Genomic DNA, 17800 nt, shown 5'->3' with positions numbered 1-17800 from the left:
GCCACTCAACCACTCGCTATGACGTGCACTGACTACCAGGGGGCAGACACTCCGACCAGTAGGTTCACTTGCTGCTGAGGTCCAGCTGATCAGGACTGAGAGAGACAAGCTGGACACACCCTGGAGCCCTCCTGCGGTCCCTCCCAGGCTGGCCAACCTCCCGTGTCCCTCCCCGGCCCCGATCATGCACCAGTGGGGTCCCTCAGCCTGGCCTGCACCCTCTTTCAATCCAGGACCCTTCGGGGGATGTCGGAGAGCCAGTTTCAGTCCGATCCCAGAGGACAGGCCGAGGGACCCACTGGTGCACGAATTTGTGCACCGGGCCTCTAGTCTATACTAATAAAAGAGTAATATGCTAATTAGACCAGGAGACCTTCAGGACATCCTTCCGGACAAAGCTGGGGCCTTGGCCAGCCTACAAACTGCCCCCAAACGGCCCTAAGCTCCTCGCTCAGGCTGGCCACTCCCCCAGTAGAGACCCCCCACCCCGACGGGGGTGTGGCCAGCCTGTAAATGGTTCTCAGCCCCTCACTCAGGCCAGCTACACCCACCAGATGGGGGCATGACCAACCCTGCAAACGGCCATCAGCCCCTCACCAAGGCCACCCCCACCCCCAATGGGGACCCTCACCCCGATGGGGGTGTGGCCAGCCTGCAAATGAAATGACTCTCAGCCCCTCACCCAGGCCAACCATGCCCCCCCAATGGACTCTCTCACACCAATGGGGGTGTGGCCAGCCTGCAAACGGTCCTCAGCCCCTTGCTCAGGCTGGTCCCGCACCCAGCGGAGAACCCCCCCACCTCGATGTGGGTGTGGCCAGCTTGCAAACCCACAGCGGCCCCTTGCCCATGCCCACCCTGATCTGGGACCCTCTTAAGGCAGACCAGCCAGCCCCCACCATGCACCAGGCCTCTATCTATACTAATAAAAGGGTAATATGCTATTTAGACCAGACATCCTTCCAGACAAAGCATGGTGGTGGGGCCTAGGCAGAGGCAGTTACGGGTGATCAGGCCGGCAGGGGAGAGCAGTTAGGAGGATCATACTGGCAGGTGAGAGCAGTTAGGGGGATCAGGCCAGTGGGGGAGAGCAGTTAAGGGGATCAGGCCGGCAAGCAGATGAGTGGTTAGGAGCCAGTGGTCCTGGATTGTGAGAGGGATGTCTGAGGGGTCCCAGATTGGAGAAGGTGCAGGCTGGGCTGAAGGACACCCCGCCCCCATGCATGAATTTCATGCACCGGGCCACTAGTTTATCAGTAAAAATGGTGAACTATTTATACATGCTACAACATGGATGAACCTTGATCAATTATTAACTTCAATTCTAACCCTTCTCCCCTTTCTGTAGGAAGGAGGTTGGGTTGAAGAACCCAAGTTTTTAACCATGGCATGGACTCTCTGTGACCAGCCTCCATCCAGGAACTAGCCAGCAGCCCATCCAGGGCCACCTCATTAGAACAAAAGTTGCTTTTGGTGCTCTTGTCACTTAGGAATCCATACAGTTTAGAAGCCTTGTGTCAGAGAAGGAACTTAAAGACAAGTATTAGAATAAGAAATGCTCCTACTATTCTTATCACCTAGGACAGTGGTTGGCAAACTCATTAGTCAACAGAGCCAAATATCAACAGTACAACGATTGAAATTTCTTTTAAGAGCCAAATTTTTTAAACTTAAACTATATAGGTAGGTACAGTGTTATTAACATAATTAGGGTACTCCTAAGGCTTAGGAAGAGCCACACGCAAGGGGCCAAAGAGCCGCAGTTTGCCGACTGCAGATCTAGGAAATTATAAGGGTTTTAGGAGCTCGATGCCAGGAACTGGGACAGAGACCAATGTATCTATTCTCTGTTATCCTACACTTAAAAACACTCATTTCCTCTCCTTGAGAGTCAATCCAGAGACCTGCACAGACACTGGATAAGCTCAGCATCAGGCTTTTCAGACCATAGACACTGATTAGGACACGGCTCCAGGTGGCCCAATAATCTATGGACTAGATAGACAAGTTTTCTGTCCCTTCAGACACCCAGTGTAATAGTTATTCAAATATTTACACATTTTCATTTTGGATAAATATTTAATACTGAGAGAAGCTCATGATCTCATAAATAACAATGAGTGATACATAACTCTACAGTATGAACTCAATTTTATTTTTTTATTAGGGTAAATAAGTAAAAACTAGGTAACATTTGTAGTGATTTTGTGTTATTCCTTATGTAATTGGATATTAAAAGCAAACTTGCCTCTTTGTGTAACATTTTCAAAGAGGCTTTAGATTCTAAAAAAGGAAATTCAGTTGTTTCTGCCTACCATGAATCTCTAAGAATCATGGAACCTCCTTTACAGGATTCGCAAAAGGCAGGTTCAGATCCCGGCCTGCTGATCTGGTCCCTAATCTAGCTGCGGTTCAGGAAAGAGGCTGGTGCTTAGGGATGGTGGACACAGAGATGGTTTCCCTGTCTCCAGTGAGAGGACCTCCACCGGGATCACTCACATGACCTAGAATTTGGGACACACAGAGATTGCCATTTGAACACACGTTAGAAGTCAAGAGGACACTGTGGCTGGAGCTTCTCATGTCTGGGAAGGAACGAAAGTGTGTACTGTTCCCTCAGTGAGGGCTGCACTTCCACTGGCAACTAGGCAAAGGCAATGTCTCCCAGGGTCCAAAGGTGGACCCTGTGAACCAGAGTCTGTCTGCAGTCGCCTTGTAAGAGGCATCACCAACAAGACTACCGGGTGCTGGAGGAACACAGTGGAAGGGCACTTCCGGAAGGCCCGGAGAGGGCTGTGCAGCCACACAGAGAGGAGGCAGGCTGCTCCTCTGCAGAAAATCCCTGAGCAATCCACAAGAGCACCCATGAAACAGAGAACTAGGGTTTCCACCTCCCACACAGAAAATGAGACCCCAGAATTTAGTTGACCCAGCTAATGAAGAGCTTAATCTCCTCACCTGTAAGCCTGGCCCAACTAGAGAGGAGTTAGGAACCGTGCCAGCTGGGGAGAGAGAAGTTAGAGCAAGAAAGAAGCCAGTCCTGCCCCGTCATCAGGGTAGGCGCTCCACTCAGAGGCAGGCAGGCACTGGGGAGGGAACAACATTTCACAAAAGATGTGAGTTTAGAATTTTCAATCATGACCTGGACAGGGATTCAATTACCAAAAGGAGCTCTTTCTGCTGCTAACAGGGAGTTTATAATTTCTAAAAGTGATGAAAAAAGCAGAGAATCTGCCTAGTATATTATTATATGTCCAGAAACTGAAATTAACAGAAAGTTTAAAAATTACTTGACTATTACATAAAAATACCACCTTATGCCATAACCAGTTATATTCATAATTATATGGGTTTTTGTAATATCCTACAATAAATAAAAATCATTTAAAACAGAAAAACTGCCAGTGTTTTAATGTGTATAGGTGTGTGTGTATGTGTGTGTGTGTGTGTGTGTGTATCTGTGTATCTACCTGCTGTCAACACAAATGATCAATTCAGACAATTCAGTCCAAAATGTCAAACTAGATGTTTGGCATGTTAGAGGCACTAACAATTTCAGCATTGACTGAATTTTTAACATTTCAAACAGTTATCTGAATGTCATGGACATCAAAATATAGAATGTGGGGACCTAAAATCTTTAGCAGAAAGGTTGTGCTTTTCAGCGGCTTGCATTTTATGCATTATAGATTAATTTGCTAACTAAACAATTTTCCTCCTGCTTAGCCTTTTAAAAATTCATAGAAAGCTCATCAGGTGCAGATAAAAAGTTCAAAACAATTAGTTTCAAGCAAACACTTTAGCACAGTATAGCATAATGATTATTTTGTAATAATGTTTCCAAGATTAGAATACAGCATTCATCCAAAACTACAACTTAACATTTTTCCTCCCCGCAAACCACACAGCTATTCTTGAATACCCTGCTGACCTATGTAAGCCAGCACTTACACACACTGGGCTGAAGGAAACTGTAGCAACATTTATACAACATACATTTGCTATGTAATATGAGCTGATTTATTCTCTAACATTTGTCTCATACTTACAGCAAAACATACAAATACTAGAGGCCCAATGCCCAAAATCTGTGCAAGAGTAGGCCTTCCTTCTGCCTGCTGCTGGCACCGGCTTCCCTCTGGCACCCGGAACTCGGGCTTCCCTCTGGCCGCTGGCAGGCACCTGGGACCTGGGCTTCCCTCATAGCCCCGGCTTCGTCCGGCAGGTTTCCAGAAGGATGTCTGCTCTAATTAGCATATTACACTTTTATTATTATAGACTAGAGTCCCGGTGCATGAAAATTCATGCACTGCAGCGGGGGATCCCTCAGCCCGGCCTGACCCCTCTCACAGTCTGGGAGCAGTCAGGGGTGGGAGGCGACTTGGTGTCCAGGGGAAGGCGATGCCCCATCACACCTCTGCTGCTGCCACTGCCAGCAGTGCAAGCCTCTGCCAGCTCTGGTTACCTGAGCCTCAGGTGACCCTGGTCGACTGGAAAGCCAATATCCAAGGCTTGCCTGTGCCTTGGGCTGGCCCTGGGCAGCTGGGGATCTGAGGGGACTGGGGGACTCAGGAGGCAGGCTCATGAAGTGGCTGGGACCACCTGGGTGTGGCCCCAGCCTTGCTACATGCCTGCCACCCCGGCAGGGCTGAGGGGATGGGGCTACATCATCTTGTGGCTGTGGGTGCCGCCATCTTTGAGGGTGTGGCAGCCAATTAGCATATCCCCTCCTTATTGGCTGTCGGCACCGCCATCTTTGAGGAGGACAGTCAATTAGCATATTCCCTCCTTATTGGCTGTGGGCACTGCCATCTTTGCGATGGCATGAGGGTCAATTCGCATATTCCCTCTTTATTAGATAGGATTACCTTTTTTTTAGTTTGTTGAACCTTTCCTTCCTTGTGTTCTTACCTCCCCTCTTGTTTTTGCTATCTCATTTTTTCTTTTTACATCTATTATATGTGTGCTACCAAATTAGGTAATAAGTATTCATAGAAGAAAAAGAGTTGGCTCTTCTCACAAAATATTTAGTTTTATGAAGAAAAAAGACATGCAATTATAATTCAAGCTAATATATGTTAAAATGAGGGTGAACGTACTAGTAAGTTTCTGTATATGAAGAAGGAAGAGCAAACTCAGTGTTTCCTAGGAGAACTGAGGGCTGCTTTATAGAAGAAGTTATATACCAACTCTACCTCTCATACCTTTTCAATGGCACAGCTTCCATTTACAGAAAAACCTAGACTTTCATTTCTCATTATTATATTCTCATTAATTTATTTATTTGTAAACATTAAACATTTATCACTCCACAAACATTTATTGAGGCCCAACTGTAGGCTAGGCAAAGAGATAGGAAATTTTCTGGAATTTTATAGTCAGTTTCAATAGTAACGAACTGAAGAAAATTTTCCCTGTGGGATCGGGCCTAAACTGGCAGTCGGACATCCCCTCTCACAATCCAGGGCTACTGGCTCCCAACCGCTCTCCTGTTTTCCTACCTGATCACCCCCTAACTACTCCCTTGCCAGCCTGGTTAATGCCTAACTGCTCCCCTGCCTGCCCGATTGCCCCCAACTGCTCTCCCATGCAGGCCTGGTTGCCCCTAACTGCCCTCCCCTAAAGGCCTGGTCGCCCCCAACTGCCCTCCCCTGCGGGCCTAGTCACCCCTAATTGCCCTCCCTGCCTGCCTGGTCAGCCCCAAGCTGCCCTCCCTTCCCTGCAGACCTAGTTACCCCCAACTGCCCTTCCCTGCTGGCCTGGTCACTAGTGTTACTCATTTTTATTAAAGGAAAAAAAAATCAATGAAATTCTCAAATAATTGCATAGATACTGTCTTTTTTACAAACATGTTGACAGGTTGAAATTGAACTTTCTGCTGGCAACAGTGCTACTACATGGGAAATCAGTCTGTCCCTCTTGCTAGGTGCTATTTTTACATTGGCATAAAATCCTTTACAATGTTGCTGAAACCGGTTTGGCTCAGTGGATAGAGCGTCGGCTTGCGGACTGAAAGGTCCCAGGTTCGATTCCGGTCAAGGGCGTGTGCCTCAGTTGCGGGCACATCCCCAGTGGGAGATGTGCAGGAGGCAGCTGATCGATGTTTCTCTCTCATCGATGTTTCTAACTCTATCTCTCTTACTTCCTATCTGTAAAAAATCAATAAGGTATATTTAAAAAAAAATAAAAATAAAAATAAAATAAAATAAAATCCTTTACAATGTTTAAGAGAAAAATGTCATTATTTTCCATATATTTATCATAGTAAAGCACAGTAAAGGTACATCCCCCAAAATTAAAATAATTATATGCATTCAGTGTATTTCTACTGCATAAAATAAGGAATAATGAAGTTACCAAAAAGTCCACTTGTCAAAACACAATTATGTATTTTGGTCATTCCCATGAATAATGCCACATAATCTTAAAATATTTCTTATTTTTAATGTAATAAAAGAACATAGATTTAAGTCACAAAATTATATAATTGTAATATTCACTAAAGAGATATCTAATCAGTGAATGCTATATAGGGATTGGGCTGAACAATAAAATTTTTCTGTTCTCAGCTTCCAAGAAACTTTAGAGTAGTAGGGGATAAAGGGAAGTGCTAAGATTATGTATTCTTTGACATAGGAACACATGGAGATGAAGAGAATCCAAGGTTTTCAGAGAGGCCTACCTGTCAACCATATTCATTTAACTAAACTAAAATGTGAATATTCTTCAAACTCACCTCTCATGCACATTATATTAGAGCAACGATTTTAACACACCATTGGATAATATTGATAAAAAATTTTCTGTTTGGGGAAATTTTCTAAGAACCTAAATATTTATTGAGTATTTATGGAAGGAAGTAAAATAGGTAAGCAAAAAATATATGTCCCAATTTGCTCAAAAACTTTAATTGTATTAAGAAAGTAGAGATAATTACAGCAGAAATTAAATCCTATATAATAAAGAGGTAATATGCAAATTGACCCTCTGGCCCTTGTGTCACAAGATGGCCGCCCCCACATCATCACAAGATGGCCAGCAGAGGAGGGCAGTTGGAGGTGAACAGGCCTGCAGTGGAGGGCATTTGGAGGTGATCAGGCTGGCAGGGGAGCACTTAGATGTCAATCATTCTGGCAGGGGAGTGCTTAGGTGTCAATCAGGCCAGCAGGAGAGTGGTTGGGGCAATCAGGCAGCCAGGCAGGTGAGTGGTTAGGAGCCAGCAGTCCTGGATTGTGAGAGGGATCCCTGTGGACCTAACCCCGCAGTTGGACATCCCCGAAGGGGTCCCAGATTGGAGAGGGTGCAAGCTGGGCTGAGTGACACCCCCCCAGTGCATGAGTTTCATGCACTGGGCCCCTAGTGATTCTATAAAAGAAAACTAATGCAATGTAAGAGATGAAAAAGAGTGTGGCAACTTAGAGGTGCTTTACGTTCACTGAAAAAAGAACAGACTATATACAAAGAGGCTTACTACATCTTTTCAAAGAGAGACCACATCTGTGAAAAATGAACTGTGAGAATTTAATGGGTGAGACATATACTGATGGGCTTAGGGTTAGGGGAAAGACAGAGGCAAAGACAATGAGATACCACAGCATTAAGTGTATATCCTATATAATAAACGGCTAATATGCAAGTTGACCAAACAGCGGAAGGACTGGTCCCTATGACTTGCACTCACCACCAGGGGGCATATGCTCAATGCAGGAGCTGCTCCCCTGGTGGTGGGTGTGCTTCCATAGTGGGAGCACACTCAGCCAGAAGCCAGGCTCTCCAGTGGGCTCACGGCTGGCAAGTGCAGCGATGGTGGCAGGAGCCTCTCCTGCCTCCACGGCAGCACTAAGGACCCCTCAGGGGGTATCCTTAGGCTCACTCCCCATGCGGAAGCCTGCGAGAGGGCACAGGCTAGGCTGAGAGACACCCCCCAACCAAATGTTGTGCACCAGGCCTCTAGTGAAAAATGATGAGAAACCCAAGAGTACCTATTTGAATATTGCATCTCTTTTTAAAAATGCATTCATGAATATTGATAGAGCATGCACTATATGCTAGGCACCAGGGCAGAAAATAGATGCAGCCTCTCATATTTAGAACCCAGATATTTTTTCTATATAAGAAATCTACATAGATAGAAAACAAGTGCAAAATAAATATTCAATGTTCTTTCAGAATTTTAAATGAAAATAATGTATATACCTGTGTAATTACATACATGTATATATATTTACATTATTAAGTAATTTTTTTCTGTGTATAAGTAGATATAAATAAACTCACACCAATATTAATCAATATATTCATCAACCAATTGTTAAAAAATACTCTGTGCCAACTACCATACCAGGTATTATATATGTGATATTTTATTTATAGTCTCTATAGCTTTAAGAAATAAATTTTTAGTCATTTTATAAATAAGACTTTTCTTCTGTCCTTTATCCTTTTCTGGGATGGTAACTGCTCTTATATGTTTGATGATGCCTATCACTCACTGCCTTAGCTCTTTTTCCTTCAGATTATTAAATTATTTTCAAGTTGTATCACAATCACTTTCAATCATATCTTCTTCACAGAATTTTCCAACGAAAAACGTTCAAAGCAAAAGAGCATTAATGCCTACACATTTTTCTCTATCAAATGACTGTCCAATTTGTCACCATAATGCCATTTTCAAATTCCTCATATACTACCCCTTTGTACCAAGCCTTAATTATTTCTTAAAAGGATCCTTTATTGAAAAGATAATTTGAATATGCAATACCATTTTTATTCTAAGCCCTTATTTAATAAACAATTGTAAAGGAAGATAAATTGGCTGAAAAAAATGCTTTCAATTATTTAAAATGTAATGTTTTTCTTTTCAGAAGCACTTTTAACCATTTTATTCCTGAAGGCAGAATGTATTTCACATGATGGGTTCAATTACCAGTGTTCAATGTCCAGGGTAGAGGGTGATGGGAAGAGTTTAACCAAAGAACTTATATGCATATATGCATAACCTATAGACACAGACAATAGTGCAGTGAAGACCTGGGGAGGAGGCAGGAGCAGGATGGAAGGGGTCAATGGGGGAACAAAAGGAGACATCTGTAATACTTCCAACAATAAAGACAAATTTTTAAAAAAGAATGTTTGATGTCATAAAATTTGGTATACAATTATCTAGCTCTTTGCTATTCATTACTCAAAACTTAATTCATTCTTCGAGGAAGATACAAAATTTCTTTATTTGTGCATCTACATATCTGATTGCTTAAAAAAGATTTTGAATAAATGAAACTCAACCTGGATGAGAAATGAAATCCATAGCAATTTTGCTCTGTCATAAGTAGCATTTCTATTTTCTGTTTAAGTTGAGAAAAATTTTTGAAAATAATGATGACTAAAACGGTATGCAGGCAACATGTTCAGAATTAATTTTCAAATCATCTTATTGAATTTAATAATCTTTAAGTGCAAAGGGATTATCTTTTAAAGTCTCTCACTAGGAAAGTTAGAGATACATTCAGAGACTATTTATACCAACTTAGGTAGGTTAATTTTTCATACTGAAAGGATTTTAAGAACTGCTAAAATTGCATCAGGTGATGAAGATACAGGGATGAGAAGTTACTGTTTTCTTGTTACCCAGCTCACTAGTTTCAACATTTGCTGGCAAACAAGTCCCAGTTTTGAGCCTCCAAGAGGGGAGAGATTTACCTGGGCTTTGTAGACACACTTCTTCTCTACTTCAGATCACAGTTCCTCTGTGCAGTGGAGCAACTCAACAAGAAAGAATTTTCAGAAATGTACTCTAAGTAACTTGACCTCCAAACTTTTCCTGTATTCTGGGTTAAGTATACATGAAAGAGGGCTTTGCTCTGGTGATTCTTTGCCATATAGAAATTTTCCAGAATAAAACAACTAAAAGAGCCTGAATGGTGTGGCTCTGTTGGTTGAACATTGTCACATGCATCAAAAAATTGTTGGGTTTGTTTCCCAGTTAGGGCACATGCTGGGGTTGCAGGCTCAATCCCCAGGACGGGGCATGCGGGAGGCAGCCAATTTGTATTCCACTTTCATATTGATTTTTCTCTTTCTCTCTCCCTCTCCCTTCATCTCTAAAAACCAGTAAACATATTTTAAAGAAAACAAACAACTAAAAGAAATTAGAGTATTTTTGTGAATCTTTACATGTCTACAAATCATGACTTACTAGTTGCTCTTATATTCAACTACTTTGACAGTTTAAATTTTGCCAAATATCTTGATTAAAAGTAAAAGCTACTTACAGAGAAAGACACATCAAGACTGCCACTCACCGGTGCTCTGGCGGATGGAAGGCAGAGTTGACTAGAGCTGCATGTGGGGAGTCTGGGGTTGGTGGCTCTTGGGGGAGAGCTGAGAGGTCAGCCACTAGGATCCTTGTGCTGAGTCATTGCTTCATACTGCAGAAGTCATCTTTCTCAGGCGGAGCATCAGCCTGGGGGAAGCAATAGCTCCACCAGTTGGAATCCCTCTTGCCCCATCCTCTGAAGCTTAAGCCTGGCTGAAGGATATAGCCTGAAGCTCTTCAAGTGACTGATCTGAACAGACAGCCTGCAGGCTGAGGCAGATCTCTGGGTGCTTTGAGAGTTTTGCTGTCCTGTCCTGGCCTCTTGCTAATAAAAGCAGACCTTAGTGTACATCTTGGTCCTTTCCAAATGCACCCAGGCCCAGCAGAGGGAACCACAAGCTATGGATAGCTGATAGCTCCAAATAGGCTGCCCATAGCCAGTCACAGACAGGGTCTGACATTGGCCAGCACCAGAGTCCCCCCAAAGATGCACAGAACCAATAAACCCAGTTGCCAGTTCCAGACAACAATAGAGCAGCTGGGACTGACCAGCAGACTCTGAGCAACAAGTGAATGGATTACTCTGACACATGTTTCTATGAAAGAGAGACTGAGGGACTGCTTGGCTATAGGAAACAAACAGCCCCTTTCACCTGCCTCCTTAGGCTTTTATTGTAACAACAGCTTGAACTAAAATTAACTATTAGATACTATCAGCAGGGTAAGCATCCTTGAGAAAGCACATGCTTCTACAAGATCATGTCTAAAGACTAAACATAGAGATTTTAGTAAAACACCCAGTGACTTAGACTAGTTTGGAAATGACAAGGCAGGGGTGCCACCTTTGGCAAGGTCCCCCTAGAGGCCCCTGACCTTTCAAAGATTCCTTCTTACAGACTTTCCTACCAAGCCCTGTGCTTCCCCACACAGAGCAGAATCCAATAAGCTTCACAAGTGAGATATCCACAGGGGATCTCAATAGACACCAAAACCTGCTGAGGCTAATTCAGCTTCACGTGATTAGCACCTGCACAATAGCCTGCACACTGTGTTGGGAGTTGAGCCTCACTGGCAGACAGCCTGAGGGTTGATACCATTCATGAACGGGTCAATGGTAACCAAGACTCAATTACAACAAGGTGGCCCACATAACGTGAACAAGGAACATTCTGAGAGCACCCAGCTCAGGTGATTAGGGACACTGCACCATTGGGTCCTACCAGTAACTACTACATAAGGCCATCCTACCAAGACTGGTAACCTTAACATGGTAAAGAAAAAAGACATGCAAGTCCAGGAAGCACAAAGAGTCCCATACAAGATGAAATGAAAAAGGCCCATACCAAGACATATCACTAATAAAATGGAAAAGTTTAAAGATAAAGAGAGAATAAATAAGCAGCAATATAAACAGTTATGTATCTACAAGGGGGCTCCCATAAGGCTGTCAGCTGATTTATCAACAAAAACACTTCAGGTAAGAAGGGGTTGACTTGAAATATTCAAAGTGATTGAAAAGCAAAGACCTATAATCAAGACTAGTCTATCTATCAAGGCTATCATTTAAAATTGAGGGAGAAATGAAGAGCTCCCAAGGCAAAAAATAATAAAGGAGTTTGCTATCACCAAACTAGTATTACAAGAAATATTAAGGGACTGAAGAAAAAAAAGACGGAGAAGGAGAAGGAGAAGGAGAAGGAGAAGGAGAAGGAGCAGGAGAAGGAGAAGGAGCAGGAGAAGGAGAAGGAGCAGGAGAAGGAGAAGGAGCAGGAGAAGGAGAAGGAGAAGGAGAAGGAGAAGGAGAGGGAGAGGGAGAGAGAGAAGAAGAAGAAAAGAAGAAGAGAAGAAGAGAAGGATAAAACAAGCAAACAAAACTTGTAGAGAAATGTGGGACTTGGTTGGAAAGTCTTTAAGAAGGAATCTTTGAAAGGTCAAGGGCCTCAAGGGGGACCTTGCTGAAGGTGGCAGACCCTGCCTGACTTTTCCATACAAGTCTGAGCCCCTCGGTGTTTACTGGAATCTTTATGCTAAATCTTTAGGTGTTCTTGCTTAAAGGACACTGCAGACACATGTGTCCTCCCAAGATTACTTACCCTACTGATTGTATCTAAAAGATAAACTTTATCTCAAACTGCTGTTTTAATAAAAGCCTGAAGAGGCAGGTGAAAGAGGCTCTCTGGTTCCTTTAGCCAGGAAGTCCCTGAGCCCTCTCTCACAACAAACATTGTGTCAGAGTAATCATTTATCCATTGCTCAGGGTCTGTGGGTCAACTCCGGCAAAAACAAAGCATAGTTAAAAAAATAAATTGGCAATAAATGTACCTATCAACAATCACTTTAAATGTAAATGGCTTAAATGCTCCAATAAAAAGATATAAGGTAGCTGAGTGGATAAGAAAACAAGACCTATATATATGCTTTCTACAAGAGACCCACCTCAGAATGAAAAATACAGACAGACTAAAGGAAAGGGATGGGCAAAGATATTTCATGAAAATGGAAAGGGGAAAAAAAGAAAACTTGAAATCAATCACAAAAACAAAACTGAAAAAACACAAAGAGACTAAACAACATGCTACTAAACAATGAATGGGTTGGCAATGAGATCAAGGAAGAAATCAAAAGATACTTTGAAACAAATGAAAATACGAACACAACAACATAAAACGTGGAGGATATAGGGAAAGCAGTCTTAAGAGGGAAATTCATAGCATTACAGGCCTAAATCTAAGAAATAAGAGAAAGCTCAAATAAATAATTTTACACTCAAAGGAACTGAAAAAAGAACAACAAACAAAGCCCAGACTGAGTAGAAGGTATGAGATAATAAAAATTAGAGGAGAAATAAACAAAATAAAATCTAAAAGAATAATTCCAAAATAAAAACAACCCAATGAAACCAAGAGTTGTTTCTTTAAAAAGATAAATAAGACAACAAACCTTTAAGCAGACTCATCAAGGAAAAAAGAGAGAGGACCCAAATAAATAAAATCAGAAATGAAAAAGAAGATGTAACAGCTGACACCAAAGAAATACAAAATATTATAAGAAAATATTATGGACAACGATTAGACAACCTGGATGAAATAGATAAATTCCTAGAAATATACAATCTTCCAAAGTTAAATCAGGAAGAATCAGAAAATCTGAATAGACAGATCACAACTAGTGAAATGAAGCAGTGATAAAAAACAAACAAAAAAACCACCTCCCACAAATAAAATCCCTTGATTTTATAGCTTTAGAAGTGAATTTTACTAAACATTTAAAAAAGAACTAATACATATCCTTCTCACACTATTCCAAAAAATTCAAAAGGAGGGAAAACTCACAAACTCATTTTATGAGGCCAGCATCATTTTAATTCCAGAGCCAGATAAAGATACAATGAAGAAAGAAAATTATAGGCCAATATCCCTTATGAAATAGATGCTAAAATTCTCAACAAAATATTAGCAAACTGAATCCAGCAATATATTAAAAAGATGTGGAATTTATTCTGGAATGCAAGGTTGGTACAATATCTGCAAAACAATAAATGTGACATACTGCAAAAACAAAATGAAGTGTAAAAACCACATGAGCATATAAATAGAAACAGATAAAGCATTTGATAAAAGCCAGCACCCATTTATGATAAAAACTTTCAGTATCCATTTATGATAAAAACTCTCAGGGAATAAAGGGAACATACATAATAAAGCCCCTATATGATAAACCCACAGCAAAATGGGCAAAAACTACAAGCATTTCCTTAAGATCAGGATCAAGATAAGGATGTCAGCTTTCATCACTCTTATTCACCATAGTCCTAGAAGTCCTAGTATTGCAATCAGATAGGAAGACGAAATAAAAGGCATCCAAATTGGAAAGGAATAAGTAAAACTGTCATTATTTAAAGGTCACACACTACTGTATATAAAGAACCCTAAATATTTTGTCAAGAAAATATTAGAACTGATAAATGAATTCAGTAATATAGTAGGATACAACATAAATATCCAGAAATTAGTTGCATTTTCATACACTGACTAGAGGCCTGGTGCATGAAATTCATGCACAGATAGGGTCCCTAGGCCTGACGGGCAATCAGGGCTGATTGGGGCCTTTTGGTTGCCGGCTGGGGCCTCCCTTCCCTGGCTGCCAGCTGCCAGCTGGGGCCTTGCTTTGTTCCTCACCACCCCCTGGTGATCAGCGCATGTCATAGCGAGCGATGGAACTCCTGGTCTCCCGGTCGAAATCCCTCAGGGACACTTTGCATATTAGCCATAGATAGATAGATAGATAGATAGATATGTATATATAGATATAGATATAATGAACTATCAGAAAGGGAAACTAAAAAACAAAACAAAACAATAGCATTCACAATTGCTTCAAGAAGAATAAAATTCCTAGGGTTCAACTTAACCAAAAATGTAAAAGACTTGTACTTGGAAAATTAGACACTGAAGAAAAGTTGAAAAAGATATAAATAAGTGGAAGCATATTCCATGTTCATTAATAGAAATAATTAACATCATTAAATAATTAACCCAAAGCAATTTATAGATTCAGTGCAATCCCTATCAAGATACCAAAGGCGTATTTCACAGAACTGGAACAAATATTCCAAAGATATACATGCACCCACAAAAGAACTTCAATAGCAAGAGCAATCTTGAGAACGAAGAACAAAGTTGGAGGAATCAAGCTATCTGATAACAAATTTTACTACAAGGCCATAGTAATCCAAACAGCATGGCACTGGCATAAAAGACATATAGATAAATGTAACAGAATAGAGCTCTGAAATAATCCCACACCTGTATAGTCAATTAATATTGGACAAAGAGACAAATATGTACAATGGACTCTAAGCTAAACTATTCAATAAATAGTGTTGTGAAAACTGGACAAATATGTGCAAAAAAAAAGAGAAGAAATTAGATCACCTTTTTATACCATACACAGCAAATAAATTAAAAATTCAAATATTAGACTCAAAACCTTAAAAAATCCTGGAAGAAAAGATAGGAAGTAAAATCTTGGCCATTTCTCTTAGCAATATTTTTTCTGACATATCTCCTTGGGCAAGGGAAGCAAAAGAAAAAAAAAATAAACAATAAGCCAAATTTATTTGGAGTCCTTTTCATTTCACTAGTGCTAGCAAGGCCAGAGGAAATCTTGCTTCTCAAATTCTGGGGCCCAATATGGTGGAAGTCTTTCCTATTTATATGTTTTTCAGCTTTTTGTTTTCCAAATTTGGAATAAGACTTCTGGACCTTCTGAGAAAAAGTCCTGTGTGCTGGGCCAGGGCTGTGAGACCATATCTCAAGGCCTGGCCTGGCGCCAGCACTGACAGCTCTGTCTAGGGCATAGTTTATGGCCCCTCTGGAATGGGAGTAGTCTTATTTTTCCCTATTATTTCAGCAAGCAAATGTTTACAGAAGCCAGAATAGCAGCGTTAAAATTATAAACAGCAGTTTTTACCCAAGATGGAGGTTACTATGCTTCACTATTAATCTTTAATTTTATGATATTTTATCAATTGTATACCCAGAAAGTCACTGCCATCCAGAGAATTCACCTACAATTTTTTCTTTTTAATCTGTTTATTTTTTTCACATTTAGCACTTCAGTACAACTGAAATTATTTTTTATGATTGATTGAGAAATGAGTCTATATTAATTCTTCCAAAATACTCGACCTTCTCAATATATTTTATTGAATAAGACAAAATTTCACCAGTTATAATATTCATTAAACATTAAAAGTCAAATGAGAAATCACAAAAGAAAATCATGTACACCCATTAGTCAAGTCAAATATCAGCAAGGGAAGTCATCAGGCTGCCTCCTGAGACGTTTCTTAGAAAGGCAATTTATGATCAATTTCCTACACTTCAGGGCCTGCCTTTCTGTCTGGCACAGTCTAACTCCTGATTTGTCAACACATCAAAAATAGATTTTCCTCTTGGGAATGATATGTCTAAACCAAACTCACACAAGACTGATATACAAAACCAGATGTCAGTGAGTTCATTTACAGTGAGAAGTGTAACTGTCACAATTACCACAAACTCATGTCTCCCCATCGGTGCCTTCTCTTTCTGTAAGGCAGGCTGGCACATAGCTCAGGATAATAATAGAAAGAAAATGGCGTGCCGCAGAGGATAGAAGAAGGGGAAGAGTATGACTTAATTTAATCCAAAGAATGCTTTGAGTTTTTGTCATTAGGTTACTGATGCTTTAAAATGTGCATAATTGTATGGCTTCTTTACGGTGATTTTATGTGCACAATTATGTGATGATGTCACATTTCAGCTCTCTAAGAGCAAGCTAATTTCCAAGTTCATAGGAATATGATTCAATAAGCTGACAGTAATATTATTTCTGCTTATCTTTTTTTGTTTGTTTTAATCTCTCTGCTTATTTTTATAACTATGGTAGTAGTTAAATAGGTTTTAATATCTGATAGGAAAATTTCATTTTCATTCATCTATTTTAAACTATGTGTAGTTATTTTTGCCTTTTTCTTTTTTTAAAATATATTTTATTGATATTTTACAGAGAGGAAGGGAGAGAGAGAGTTAGAAGCATTGATGAGAGAGAAATATTGATCAGCTGCCTCCTGCACACCTCCTACTAGAGATGTGCCCACAACCAAGGTACATGCCCTTGGCCGGAATCAAACCTGGGATCTTTCAGTCCGCAGGCCGACGCTCTATCCACTGAGCCAAACCAGTTAGGGCAGCCGTGGGCAAACTACGGCCTGCAAGCCGGATCCGGCCCTTTTGAAATGAATAAAACTAAAAAAAAAAAAAAAAAAAAAAAGACCATACCCTTTTATGTAATGATGTTTACTTTGAATTTATATTAGTTCACACAAACACTCCATCCATGCTTTTGTTCCGGCCCTCCAGTCCAGTTTAAGAACCCATTATGGCCCTCGAGTCAAAAAGTTTGCCCACCCCTGGGTTAGGGCCTTTTTCTTATTTAAGAACAATTTTATAAACACCTGAGTTTCTGAATAACAAAAACATAACATTTCTAAAGTATTATTTTTTTAAAAAAGTCCTGGAAACCATGACCTGTGAAACCAATGGAACTGGTAAGTACCGTATTTGCCGGCGTATAGGACGACTGGGCGTATAAGACGACCCCCTAACATTTCCACTCAAAATACAGAGTTTGTTATATACTCGCCGTATAAGACTACCCCCTCTTCCGCACACCTTCCACACACCAAATAAAAGGTAAAACAATATCAGATTTGATTTTAACATTTTAATTTATATTCAAATGCTTATGACATGCAGGAAAACTGTCACAAGGCTGTATGTAATCAAACATATACATAAAACAGTGCAAGTTTATTACCGGTAAACATACCGGTAATTCACTAAAGAAAACACACTCTATAGACTGGTACCGTAGATGCTTCTCAGGAACACAGGCAAGCAGCCCACAACCTAGAGGGACTGTCAATGATAGAAGAAAGAT

Source organism: Myotis davidii, unplaced genomic scaffold (genome assembly GCF_000327345.1).
Source record: "Myotis davidii unplaced genomic scaffold, ASM32734v1 scaffold409, whole genome shotgun sequence".
Classification (NCBI taxonomy): Eukaryota; Metazoa; Chordata; class Mammalia; order Chiroptera; family Vespertilionidae; genus Myotis; species Myotis davidii.
This window is presented reverse-complemented; position numbering follows the sequence as displayed.